We start from the raw sequence: 12046 nt of genomic DNA on the forward strand, positions 1-12046 counted from the left end.
CTCTGTCGAAGACGCCGAGGACTGCGTACAGCTCAACGTTACTAGATTGGTACCGCTTCCGAGCACGAGCGAAGCTGTCGCCGCCGTGGTCCTGCTACGGCGATACTGCACTGCCATTGAGGGCAGCGGTGTTGTGCTTGTCGGCTGTTTAGATACCGAGGAGCAAGCATTCACCAGCAATGCGTTGTGCTCCAAGAAGCAGGATACCTCACGCAGTTCTTCCGCCGAATAAACTAATGTTTTCTTTCCGAGAAAGTGTCGTATACAGTGAACTGCGCGGTTGTAAGAGCTCAGCGTTAGCTCGTAACTCCGTCGACAAGATTGCTGTCATGTAGTTTTTTTTTGCTTCACTTTCTATATAGAATTTTTGCTATATCGAACTATTTTACAATCCTCGCGCTGTTCGATATACGCGGGCTTTACTGTATTTGTAAAATTTGGTTATTTCACAGTAAAGTTGGAAACGTTGTAGAATTTCTATTTGCTTTAACTATCATGCTGCCATGAGTTAGCCATTCAAAATATGTACTGTCTCTCCCCCTCTTATTTATGCTCTCCATGCATAGACTTCTAGGGTAGAAAAAGACATAGCCCCGTATTTGGCCGTCAAAATAAAACTGAGATCCATTTAAGTTTCAATTACCTACTGTGTTTGCACGATTATAACGCGCCCCTACTGCAACGCGCCGTAAGTCCGCTTAAGAAAATTCGAAGAAATAATTTGAAGCCGATTCTCCCGTGCTGATGTAAAATACATGGCATAAGATATTTTATTTGACTCGCTCAACTGTGGCAGCTAAATCCCTTCAACTCCTTTATCCAGCTCCTGCTGGCATTAAAACACAAGCGGTGAGCATGAAAAGCCGTTTTCGCTTGTGGACCGGATTGTAAAACGCAGGGAAATTTTATGTCTACTTGTAGCGCAAAAAGGGTGCGCGTTAATATCGTGCAGATACCGTTACCTAGGTAGGGATTATGCTCAATCGCAAATTGCAACAACCGGGTGTTGTTTGGGGGCCTGCTTGGTCTTCGCTCGGACAACAGCGCAACATACAGCTCCACTGGTCATCCACCTCCACCGAGGGAAATGGCAGTGATTTTTTTCCCTCCTAACATTATTGAGCCTGTCAAATTATGTGTGTGATATACGTAATTATGCTGATGACGCTGCCTTGCTAAGTAACTCGTGGTACGAATGGGCAAGCAGGATGAAAGCACTGGACAAGCAGAGTAGAATCGTGGGCATGAAAATTACTGCCCAGAAAACTAAAGTAATGCTGAATAGCCTCGAGAGAGTGGAGCGGTTTGACAGATGGGCCGAAGTAGAGGAAGTGGTAAGCGAATATATATCTACTTATGCCAAATAGTGACCGCGGATTTCAACCATGAGGCAGAGATAATTAAAATGAGAAGAATGGGGCAGAGGGCATTAGGCAGGCATTCTCGGATAACGAATGGCAGCCTACCATTGTCTCTGAAGAGGAAAGTGTATGACAGCTGCATCTTACGAGTGCTCACCGGTACGAATTTGAGAAGTGGACGTGGGCAGGGCATGTAATGCGAAATCAAGATAACCGTTGGTAATTAAAGGTAACAGCGTGGATTCCTAAAGAAAGCAAGCGTGGCAGGGGACGGCAGAAAGTTAGATGGGAAGATGAGATCAACAAGTTTTCTGTGATAAATTAGTAGCTTTTAGCACATGATCGGGATAATTGTAGATCCACGGGAGACGCCTTTGCCCTTCTTTTTGAGTAGACAGGGTGATGATGATTATGATGATAGTTCGGTATAAGACCACTCTCGTGATAAACCAAATCACGCAGACTCGACTGTGCTCCAAAATATTATGTTGCGATTACACGCAACATTTTCAACTTCATTGCAACTTTCCTGTTGGTACGCAGATAGTTGCAACATCATTCATAAACTGAAGTAGCGGTAACCTCGCCGTTCATAGTTTTCGAAATGTGAAACTGTTTTCCATATATGCATTGACATATTCTATAACGACCGTGCGTATCAGCTGGGTGACTGGTTTCTAATACCCACCACTTGCAACTGTTTATTTCTTTTTAAATGCTTCATTTGCTTTAAATACATTGTCACTCTTGTTTTGCTTGCTTCCCTTGATTCCTGACCGGCAGGCCGTAATATCCCATCGGTGGTGACGACTTCATGAATGCATCGGTTTCACGTGACTTTAGACACATTGACAACAGCCCATCATAACGGCATAATCTTGCTTTTTGTGATTCTAAATTGGCGGCGCTAATCTTCTCCACACAAAAAATAGTAAGACAGCATTTCAAGTCGTGAGTACATGTCTAACTTTTGGTCTCTAGCAGACCTTACCCCATTCACAAACGATTCTCGTGTTGTGTGCCCTATACACACTGTTAACACTGTGGCTTGTTTCTCCCCTCTGAAGGCTCAGGCATCATGTTCTTCTACATGCCACTTTCCAGCACAGTTGTATCAGACAGGTTTCCATGCACCTTTTGATGTCCTCTCAACAGAGCTCACGTGTCTGTTGAGAAAGACGCCGTTGAACTCAGCAGTAGGAAAATGAAACAAGCGGTACGGCAATGTGTAGCAGGCAGAATACAACCATTCGGAAGCTTAACATTGGGCACGATCGCGAAGCAAAACGCGCCGAGCACTTGCAACTTTTGCTAGAAAGGTACCAGACCGAAAACAAGGGCTAGAAAAGGAACGCAGCATAGGGTTTCGCATTTCACGGTAATGCTTAACTTTAAACTGCGAGCGAGCTTTTTTCGCGATGTTCTAATATTCTGAAGTTACAGAATCGTTGCACAAGTGCCAGATTTTTGTAGCATTGTTCTTTTCTAACAATGCCAATGAAAGCGGTTTCACCCTGGTGAGTTGTGCGGTGACGGTAGCAGGTGATAGGTAGGAGTGCCTCGTTTTAGATTTTTCAGTGACTACAATTTAACGCTTTCAATGACGTTACGAGGTGCATCCCCTGTTTTGTTTTGTTTTGTTTTCACGGTGCTTAGGCTCACCACAAACAAATTCTCGGGGCCCTTGAGTCGTTTTACTTGCGTGTGGATTATAGAGCCCGGTGTTAGGCCATAAGAGCATTCTCGCTGTCGTAGAGCTGACCACCAGCAGTAGCTGCCGTTCTCGCTGCAGCCAGCACAGCTGCCAATCTACCGATGCTTCCCATCAACGGCACCGCATGGGCGACAGCGTATAAAGTAAATCTTCAAAGCCCTTCACAGCCGGCACAAATTCTAATTCGTGGGACCCAAGATGCTGCGCCTGACCAGAAGGCTCCCTGCCAGCCGCCGACTTATCAGACAATAACGGACATAGAACACCACGACGACTCTGAGAACACCGCACCCTAGGTACGGTTCGGATGTTACTCGTACAGGTAAGTCTGTACCATTAACCTGTCTGTCGGGGCTGATAGCTGCAGCGACATTGGACATACCGCCCAGAGAAGCAAAGTCACTCGTACGCGAAGATAGTACTGTGTTGTAAGAGACAGAAACAGGCTCTCTGTCAACCACAGAAGCGACGGCCATGCCTTTGATAGCTAAATTGGCTCTCTGTTGTTGTTTCGAGCGGCCAGAGCTGCAGCACCTTTTGAAAAACAGAAGAAGAAAGTGGAAAGCAATTCCTCGGGTAAAGAAGTTTCTTCATGAAGAAGCTACAACAGCGCCTTAAAAATACTGGTATAGGACATAATGAGAACCTTTTCTCGGCCAGTTGGCAAAACATTCCGTGCGAAAGGTTAATTGCTGCTGTCGTCAGTTTGGCGCACCTGAAATCCATGTGTTAGCAATGTGGATGGCTGGATGGTAACAGGAGATAACTTCAGAAGCTGAAGGAAATAAGTCCATGAGAGCTCGCTTCTGGTCTAGTTAGTACATTATTTCTTGCAAAAACACTGCGCTAAATTGAAATTACGAAGACGAAGGACGGCGGAACACATGATGCACTTTCGTTACGTTTCTTTACGTTACGTTACGTTACGTTACGTTACTTACGTAGCGCTTTTGTAAGTGTGCATCGTGTGTTCCGCCGTCCTTCGTCTTCGTAATTTCAATTTAGCGCAGTGTTTTTGCAGGACGGAAGTCCCGTCCAAAAATTAATTCATGAGCGCATTCGGGCAAAAGCGCCAAGTCAACATGGTGACAATTGTCTCCGATGACAACACGTGCCATACAAGAGGTGGCAAGCTTTATGGGAGTTCGATTTGCACTACATAACGAAGGCCAAAATAAGGCGTCTTCAACTTTTGTTGTCGGGCACACAATCACAATGCCGACGGAAATACTAGCCCGAGTGTCTACTGACGCTTGTACAAAATGCCGTCCCCAATTACAGGTAATATGTTCGAGGGAGGCGCCGAAGGAGTTGTAAACAGTTCCTAAGATGCAGTTTCCCCTCCATAAACTGCAGAACGTAGTTTTCCGGCTTGTGGCTGGCGTCGTTCGAGACGGGGTGAATCAAATAGAAGAAAGGACGTCCAGGCGAAGGAGAACGGCATCAGGGTCACGTTGACTGCGCTAATGGTCGGTGAATCCTGAGGCGACGGGGAGTGGTTTTGATGTTGGTGGAGAGCTTGTCGAGGGCTGTAGTTCTAGCGGAGATCACGTTCGCAGGGCTTGTAGCCTTGCCGCCCATCTTGTGGCTACGTCGGCAAAATCACGAGATGCGGGGGTGAACTTCGTTATAGCAGTCGAGCGGGCGTTCCTTACGCTGGAAATCTAGATGCATTGGCGAGTTGTAATATGTTTATGAAACAAGTGGCGTTAAGGATGTCGCTGTTAACTGGACAAGTATTGGCCGAAGCGCGGGAACACCGATCGTCGAGACCGGTGCTCGCGATATTGCGTACGCGTACGGTGGTGGGCCGAGAGCCGCTGCGGGGGTACGGCGCGGGCTACTCGTCATCGACGCCAGGTCCTCTTTAATTAATCATCGACGCCAGGTCCTCTTTAATTAATCATCGACGCCAGGTCCCGCCAATCAGTAGCAGGCTGGTAGCACCGGTCCCCATGAGAACACAATGGACCTTGCTGTTGGAGCTCGTCGCGAATGATATCGCGTACAAAAGCACGCATCTCCGGCCCCTGGGAAAGACGAGCTGAGATTCCTGCCTTGGCTGAAGGCGAATTGGTTGTAGCCGGTCGAGGCGCTGGTCCTTGGTCCATAATTCATTCATCAGTTGCATTTTGCCGGACGAGTTAAATGCAAAATCTGCGATGCCTTTGTGGAGATGACGAACTTGATCTGCCTTTGACAGGTCGGGGTTAACCCGATGGCAGAGAGGGAGGACGTCATGAACATACGATGCTAATATCTCGCCTGGGTGCTTCCAGCGGGCATCCAGTTTCTTCCTTGCCCCATCTGAGCATGCAGATGGTGTGCCCGATATCTGGCGTATTTTCTCAGTAAAGGTGGCCCTAGCAGTCATGGTGTAGTTAAGGTACCACGTTCTCGCCACTTCAGACAGGAAGAAACCGGCGTTCTCTAGCTTCAACGCGTCGTCCTGCCTGTAAATTGGCTGCCTCGGTTGAAATGGTCAATTCAGAATCAGAATCAGAATCAGAAATGTTTTTTTAATTTTCCTCAGTGGAAAAATGGACCTCAGACAAAAAGCTGCTCATTCAGCAGCTGCTCAATCAGCATTCCACTGACACACCTCGTCGCCTCGAATACCCGGAAAGCCGGGAGGGTCACGTTGGCGGCAAGTCACCATCCATGCCGGCGAGGTAGAAGCGGCAGCATTCGGCAAGAGTTGTCGGCGGATTGGATGTAACAGCGGTTCATTCAAGATTGAAATGATTTTCTCAGATTTTTTTTATTCCTTTCAATTATTCTAAAACAATACAGATGTGACATTCTTACACAACCAGATTTAGAAAATAGGTCAGCCATATGACCCAAGTAATTTACAAGATATATTGCACGCATAGCCCTTTTCTGCAGAAGGTAACTGTTATGCTTGTTTAATTTTGTCATCGTAAACCACACCAACTGCGCGGCTGCCGAGGCCGGGAATCAAACCCGGAACCTCGTGCTCAGTTACATTTACTTCTTTTTTATTTATATATATGGATGCCTGATTTGCTGCAATAGGCTGTTTGCTTGATCAATGTTAGCTTGTGCGAAGTAACTTTTAAACGTCGCGGTTACATCATCAGCGTACATGATATATTTTGCGTAGTTTAGAATCGTTACAATATCATTACGTATAAATTTAAAAGGAGGGGACTTAAACTGATGCCGTGGGGACAACTGGAAGCCATGCCTTTCGCAGATGATTTGGTGGACTGATTTTCACGTTATGTGAACGATGCAACAGTACAGAATGAAGAAGTTGATTAGCTGCGACCCTGAAACCTTATAAGCGTAGTTTAATCAGTAGCCGATCATGATTTATGTCGTTAAAGGCATTATTGAAGTCCAGAAAAAAACACCGAAAATAACCTTTCTGTCTCCAAAATAACGTACAATCTCCTGGTTTACAGCTAGTAAGGCTGCCTCTGTTGAAGTATGTTTTGTGCAATCGAACAGCGGGCCTCTGATAATAATGTTTTTGCTCAAGCTAAATTTGCGAATGGGCTTGCATTGTGTTTTTGCTATTTTTCAGGCTCCTTAATAACCGTACAGATGTTCTTGGAGTTGAATGGCAGGCTGGTTATAATTTTGGTAAGTATTCCCGTTAAAGCTTTACGTGTTTGCCGCCTAACACCTCCTCTACGGCGCCAAATGTAATCCACAATTGTACACAGGTGATCCACATTTTTATAATATCAAAAGGAACATGTCAATATTTATCTAAACTCCTAGCGTATGAGTGCTTCACAAGGTTGAGATTAGAAGTACCTTAGTAGAACGTCCGGTTGGGCTTTACAATGGGCAGTTCCCATGGTTTGTAGCGCAGAGTAAAAACACGGACGGCGAACAGAGCGCAAGTCCTGTTGCGCTTGCCTTATCTACTTAGTGTTCGGCGTGCGCCTTTCTAAAGCGAGCTGTATTTTTATGGGTTTCATAACGTAACAACAACATGTATTTGTACATCTGTGAACGTCACGTAATACGCAAAATCTTGTTTAACACTACAGGTGATTAGTGACGATGATGATGATGATGAAATACATTCCCTAAGCATGGTTGTACTTTAAAATTTAACTTTGGTTGGAGAGGGGGGGGGGGGTCGACAATGAGCATTTGAGCATTTCATTTTTTTGTCTTGGCAAAAACAACGGGAGGCTGAGACTAAAGGCGGACGACGCCTGACAGGGGCCTCAGCCACCCGATTTACAGCGTGCATAATAACACGTATGTTCACAAATTTCAGCGTAATAGCACAATCGTAATAGAGAAATAGCACACAGGAAATTCATTACTACAGTTCCTATGTATTACACAAAGCATAGGTTTAAAATTCACAGAAGGGTCACAGTGTACACATAAACGCAGTAATTAGTACGCATGAAGTTTGGACTTTGGCAATTTGGATTTTGGACTTTAAAAAAGCGCTTTTTAGATTTTGGATTTAACCTAAGTTCGCCTCTATATTTGCTTCTTAATCAATCCTTTTTCTCTTAGGAAAGTTAATTCAATTTTTCGCAACAGAGCTGTTTACGCCTATTGTTGGTCTTATGGAGTTGGCAAAGAACATATCATGAAAGAACTTTCCCGCCTTTAAAAGTGGAAAACCCGAGATAAGGAATTTTAACCGTGAAACAACCTTTTGCGTTTGCTAGATGGCTGTCAGGCTGGAGAAACAGAGGCGGTGGGGGGGGGGGGGGCGGTGTTGATTGAGCTACTTTCCCCCTGGTATCGTCTGTCAGTGTAGGTTGGAACCGACCGGAACGGCCTTGCAAAATCCGGCTAAACCTTAACTCACCCCTGAACACTTACCCTAGTCTAGCGAGAACAGCGCAAAACCTATCAAAATTAGCAAAGCCTAGCAAAACCTCGCAAAACCTCCCAACACCAAAGAATCTAGATAGGCCTTAAGCTCCGGTGTTACCCCAGTCTTGCACTATTAATACAATCTGCGCCGATTTTCTTTTTTGTTGAGTTTGGAACTACCGATGAGTTTGAAAAGTTTCAGTGGACGAATCAGTATGTTCTATGAGGTAAGAGTGTAACAGAATGTGAGCGATTGATCTTTCGCTAATAGAGACACAACAGGACCCGCACTACGCTGCACTCCTTTCATGTTACGCGTTTTTTTTTTAATTTCGGAAGCCAACAACACACGGTGGCAATCAACCGGAGCACTCACACCTGCACGCGCAAGCTATTAACCTCCCTTCGAACCTAATGAAGGGAACGATTCAGGGTAAGCGATACGAGGAACCCTTTGAGCGCGTGATCAGAGACGGCGATGGCGCAAACAGGGAACGCCAGTGCTAACCGGAATTCGACCGCGACCAGCAAGAAGTAGCGGTTCCTCTCTGGACAGCTCGATGTCTGTCCTGTAGCCACGTTCGGGTGTTATAACATCTTAGCCATAATATCAAGCCTAAACTAGCGCCTGAGTGAAGCTTGCACTACCTGTGGAGCGTCGAGCCACTTTTATAGCACCGTGCTTACTTGCCTCGGGTGCTAGAGGAGCACGCCTTTACCTGAATTGTTGAGCACAAGCTCCTAAATCAGAAGGCGGGGCGGGGCGCCCCTTTCTTTATTTTAATTCCAGTGTTTGCACCTCTTCATTCACATTTCAATGGCCACGAACAACGTCTTCAGGGTTGCCGGGGCGTACATTTCTGGGTAATTTACTTACCTGTGACCAGTCCCCTGCGTAAGTTACCGCTTCCGGAACAATTGTCTTTTCGTTAAGTGCGAACAGGTGTCGGCTTTTCTGAATGCAATTTGCGTACGCCGGTTGGGTGCGGAAAAAAAACCGCACGTTTTATCGTGGTTGTGTAAAAAAGAAAGCCGTGTTCAAATACTACAGATTTTTATGGCCTCCCTGTTTTGCAAGTTATGCGTGTTCAACAGCATACCCTCAAGCGTAAATGAAATCCGTTTTTTCTTTTTTTGCAGTTAGTGGTGAACCAGGGTAAGAACACATTCATTTTATCTAAGTTTTTCAATCAGGGGGCCACCTTTAATTGAGATTGCCGTATAACGTGTGATTTTTTTGTAACGCGTGTTTCGTATTTTGAACCGTTTACATCGCCCAAGGAGGTTTAAGAATAAAGCGTGTCGCATCCGTGCTGTTATCTACGGCGATTCCTTTAAAGCGTTTTTGGCAATGAATATATCCTATACTTTTTGTCATTGGGTGTCTTAAATGTTATGCGCATTTTAAACCGGCAGTATCTGAGTGTGTACAGTTAAAGAATATCTGTGAACTGGTGTCGTGGTTCCAACCGCATGCGTCGCACCTACCGAACTGTTCCTACGTGCCGGTCTATTTTAACATGGAGACTTAACATTGCTGGCGTGCATAAAATCTGGTGTAATAGCGGCGTTTAGCGATAACACAAAATTGGCGGATACAGCATATAGGTGGCAATTGACGAAACGCGATGCGTCATCATGGCATACGTGGGTTGAAAATAGTTTGTGTGTAGCCTATAACCGCCAAGCTGTACATGGCTAACCTGCTAGTCCGCCCTCCTCTTCCGCCCACAGTTTTCATTCCGGTGAAGCCGCTTTACTCGGCAGCGCTTGCATGCTCCTCCCCGCCAATACACTGACGGCTCTTTCACAAGCTGCGCAATCGACTGATAACGGCGCTAGCGGTGTTATGGGCCGATGCGCTTTGAACCCGATGTGGGGCTGTCGCGTGTGGTTCGCTCGGGGCAATATTAGCATTACTTAAAAACTGCATCGGCACTAACAAAAATGAGAAAGGGGCGTGAAAACAGCGGCAAGCCGCTTGTCCAGAACGGGCCGCTGCCACCTCCTCCTCAAGTTCCACCTCATGACGTAGCGGCCAATGCTTCCTGAATTAGGAGTCTGCTTGGAACGCCGGCTAGAGCCCTGCACTGCCCGGGCGGACCAAATATAGGCCCTCGGGCCGGGCTGCGCCGCCCCAATTCGATTTTTGGCAGGCCCGTGCCGGGCGATGGCTTGACGCCATCGGCCTGGGACGAGCTCAGGCGTCAATTCATGCTCCCGGCCATCAACACTTCCGACGTGAAGCGTGCAAAAGAGCAGTAAAGGAATGTTATGAGCTTATTTTTACGCGCTTCGTGATGTTAGTGGTACGGATTGTTGTAAAAACGTTTTTGTTCCGTCCGGTAATCACTATACCCCTTTGCGAGATGCATTAGGAAGCACCCGAAAGAAAAATTTGTAACTGCCGGTGTGTGCTTTTGATATCCAAAATTTTACTTAGAAGCTATACAAACTTGATTTCATAAATAGGTGCTAAATTAGGTCGTGTCCAAATTGTAAACACGCCATCGTAAACGCGACCACCGTTCCCTAACCATTGCTACAATAGAGAACGTATACAAAATATTCGATCGGTAGCCCTAATATATTATGATAACAGCTTCAGTTTTGCGTTAGCAAGTTTTTTAACTTGAAAGAAAAGGTAACACCAAGAACACCCACTTGACTCGCAGTAGAACGCCGAGGCATTCACCGCGCCCTCTTGTTTTGGTAAAGCATTGGTGAATGGTAAAGGCGCGACATTCACGAGATGGCAGCACTGTTACGTAGAGCGGTGCATGCGAATGCTGGCAGAGCGGCTCAAGTGAAGATTACGACGATTGAAAATCAGAAAAATGCTCTTACAGGCTGCGCGCACAATTGTACACGCCGTGTCGCGAAAGGATAATGTAATTGTAGCGGCATTTCACGTACGACATTAATATGTCATATTTTGGGGTATAACATGTAAAAGATATTATTACAAGGAATGCCCTAGCGGGGAAGGTATTAATTCAGACAATCTGGAGCTCCGCACCTATGTCAATGTAAACGTCTGTTTTCAATGTCGCACCCATTGAAATGCGGCTGCTGTGGCCGGGAATCAAGGTTGTGTGCTAGAGAAACACCACCGCAGAGCAATAACTCCAAGTAAAATATTTTAGTTCACGTGGATTAGATACTCGGGGATCTAAACGCGGAGCAAAAACTTTGTCAATACCAACTTGTGGCCGAGACAACCACGTGAAGTTGCAAGCATCTATACATCAAAAGGTGATGGTGTCTCCCGTGTAAGAATACGAGCTATTGTTACGCCGATGTGACGTCAGCTGATTTTTATTATAATTGATTGCGGGGTTTAACGCGCCGACGCAACCTAGGCGATGAGGCGCGCCGTAGTGGAATGTTCCAGGTTAATTTTTCCTACCTGGGGTCTTTAACGTGCGCCGAAATCTCGTACACACGGGAGTTTTCGCTTTTCGCCTGCATCCGAAAAGGGGCCGCCGCGGCCGCGAATTGAACACGCCAAGTCGTGCTCAGCAGCGTACGTGACGTCAACTGCGGACGCTGTAATTCCTGTGCTACACATGCGATTTCGATTCCTCTGAATGGAACGTCATTTGACTCATACGCCAACTTTGAGCTGCTACCCGGCATCTTTCAAAGGCGTGGTCAATTTCTCGACCCGCTGCCTCCTCCAACTACGATGACGACGAGGCAGTAGAGAAAGAAATGAGTGCTAGCGCACCGAATCTGACAGGGAACGGTTCGTAAGCTGGGCGCATCGACAATAAACATTTTTTTACGCCTTCAAGTTCGCATTTCGGCACTCGTGGCTCAACATTTTTTGGTGCCAATACCCGGGACAATGGCCGTAGCCTGCTAAGGGCTTCGAGGAGCCCGAGCATCATGGCGAAACTCAAGTGCAAGCGAGCATCGAGGCGGGCGCAGAATGCGAAGCTATTCAGCCAGGCAAGTGCCATTCTGATGGATAGTTGCGCTTCGGTAGACCAATTACGTCGTTATACGAAAGGGTTAAAACAAACAACGACAAACTCAACAAGCTCAACAATAAATTCAAGAAGCTATACCGAGGATGACGCATTCCAGGCTGAGGCTGAGTGACAAACAACAGCGTGATTGAGTATCAAGACTATGCGACACA

General features: G+C 46.3%; 1 long non-coding RNA gene across 1 annotated transcript in view; it reads left to right on the forward strand.

The window, feature by feature from the left end:
- The first annotated feature begins 9039 nt into the window (after nt 1–9039).
- Nucleotides 9040–12046, forward strand: part of LOC144173671 (uncharacterized) — a 59238-nt gene continuing 56231 nt past the window's right edge. The window contains exon 1 of the long non-coding RNA XR_013323355.1: nt 9040–9055. This is a non-coding gene — a long non-coding RNA (uncharacterized LOC144173671). The remainder of the gene's footprint in view (nt 9056–12046) is intronic.

The sequence above is a fragment of the Haemaphysalis longicornis genome, unplaced genomic scaffold (assembly GCF_048455015.1).
Source record: "Haemaphysalis longicornis isolate Haplotype H1 unplaced genomic scaffold, Haemaphysalis longicornis Haplotype H1 scaffold_3, whole genome shotgun sequence".
Classification (NCBI taxonomy): Eukaryota; Metazoa; Arthropoda; class Arachnida; order Ixodida; family Ixodidae; genus Haemaphysalis; species Haemaphysalis longicornis.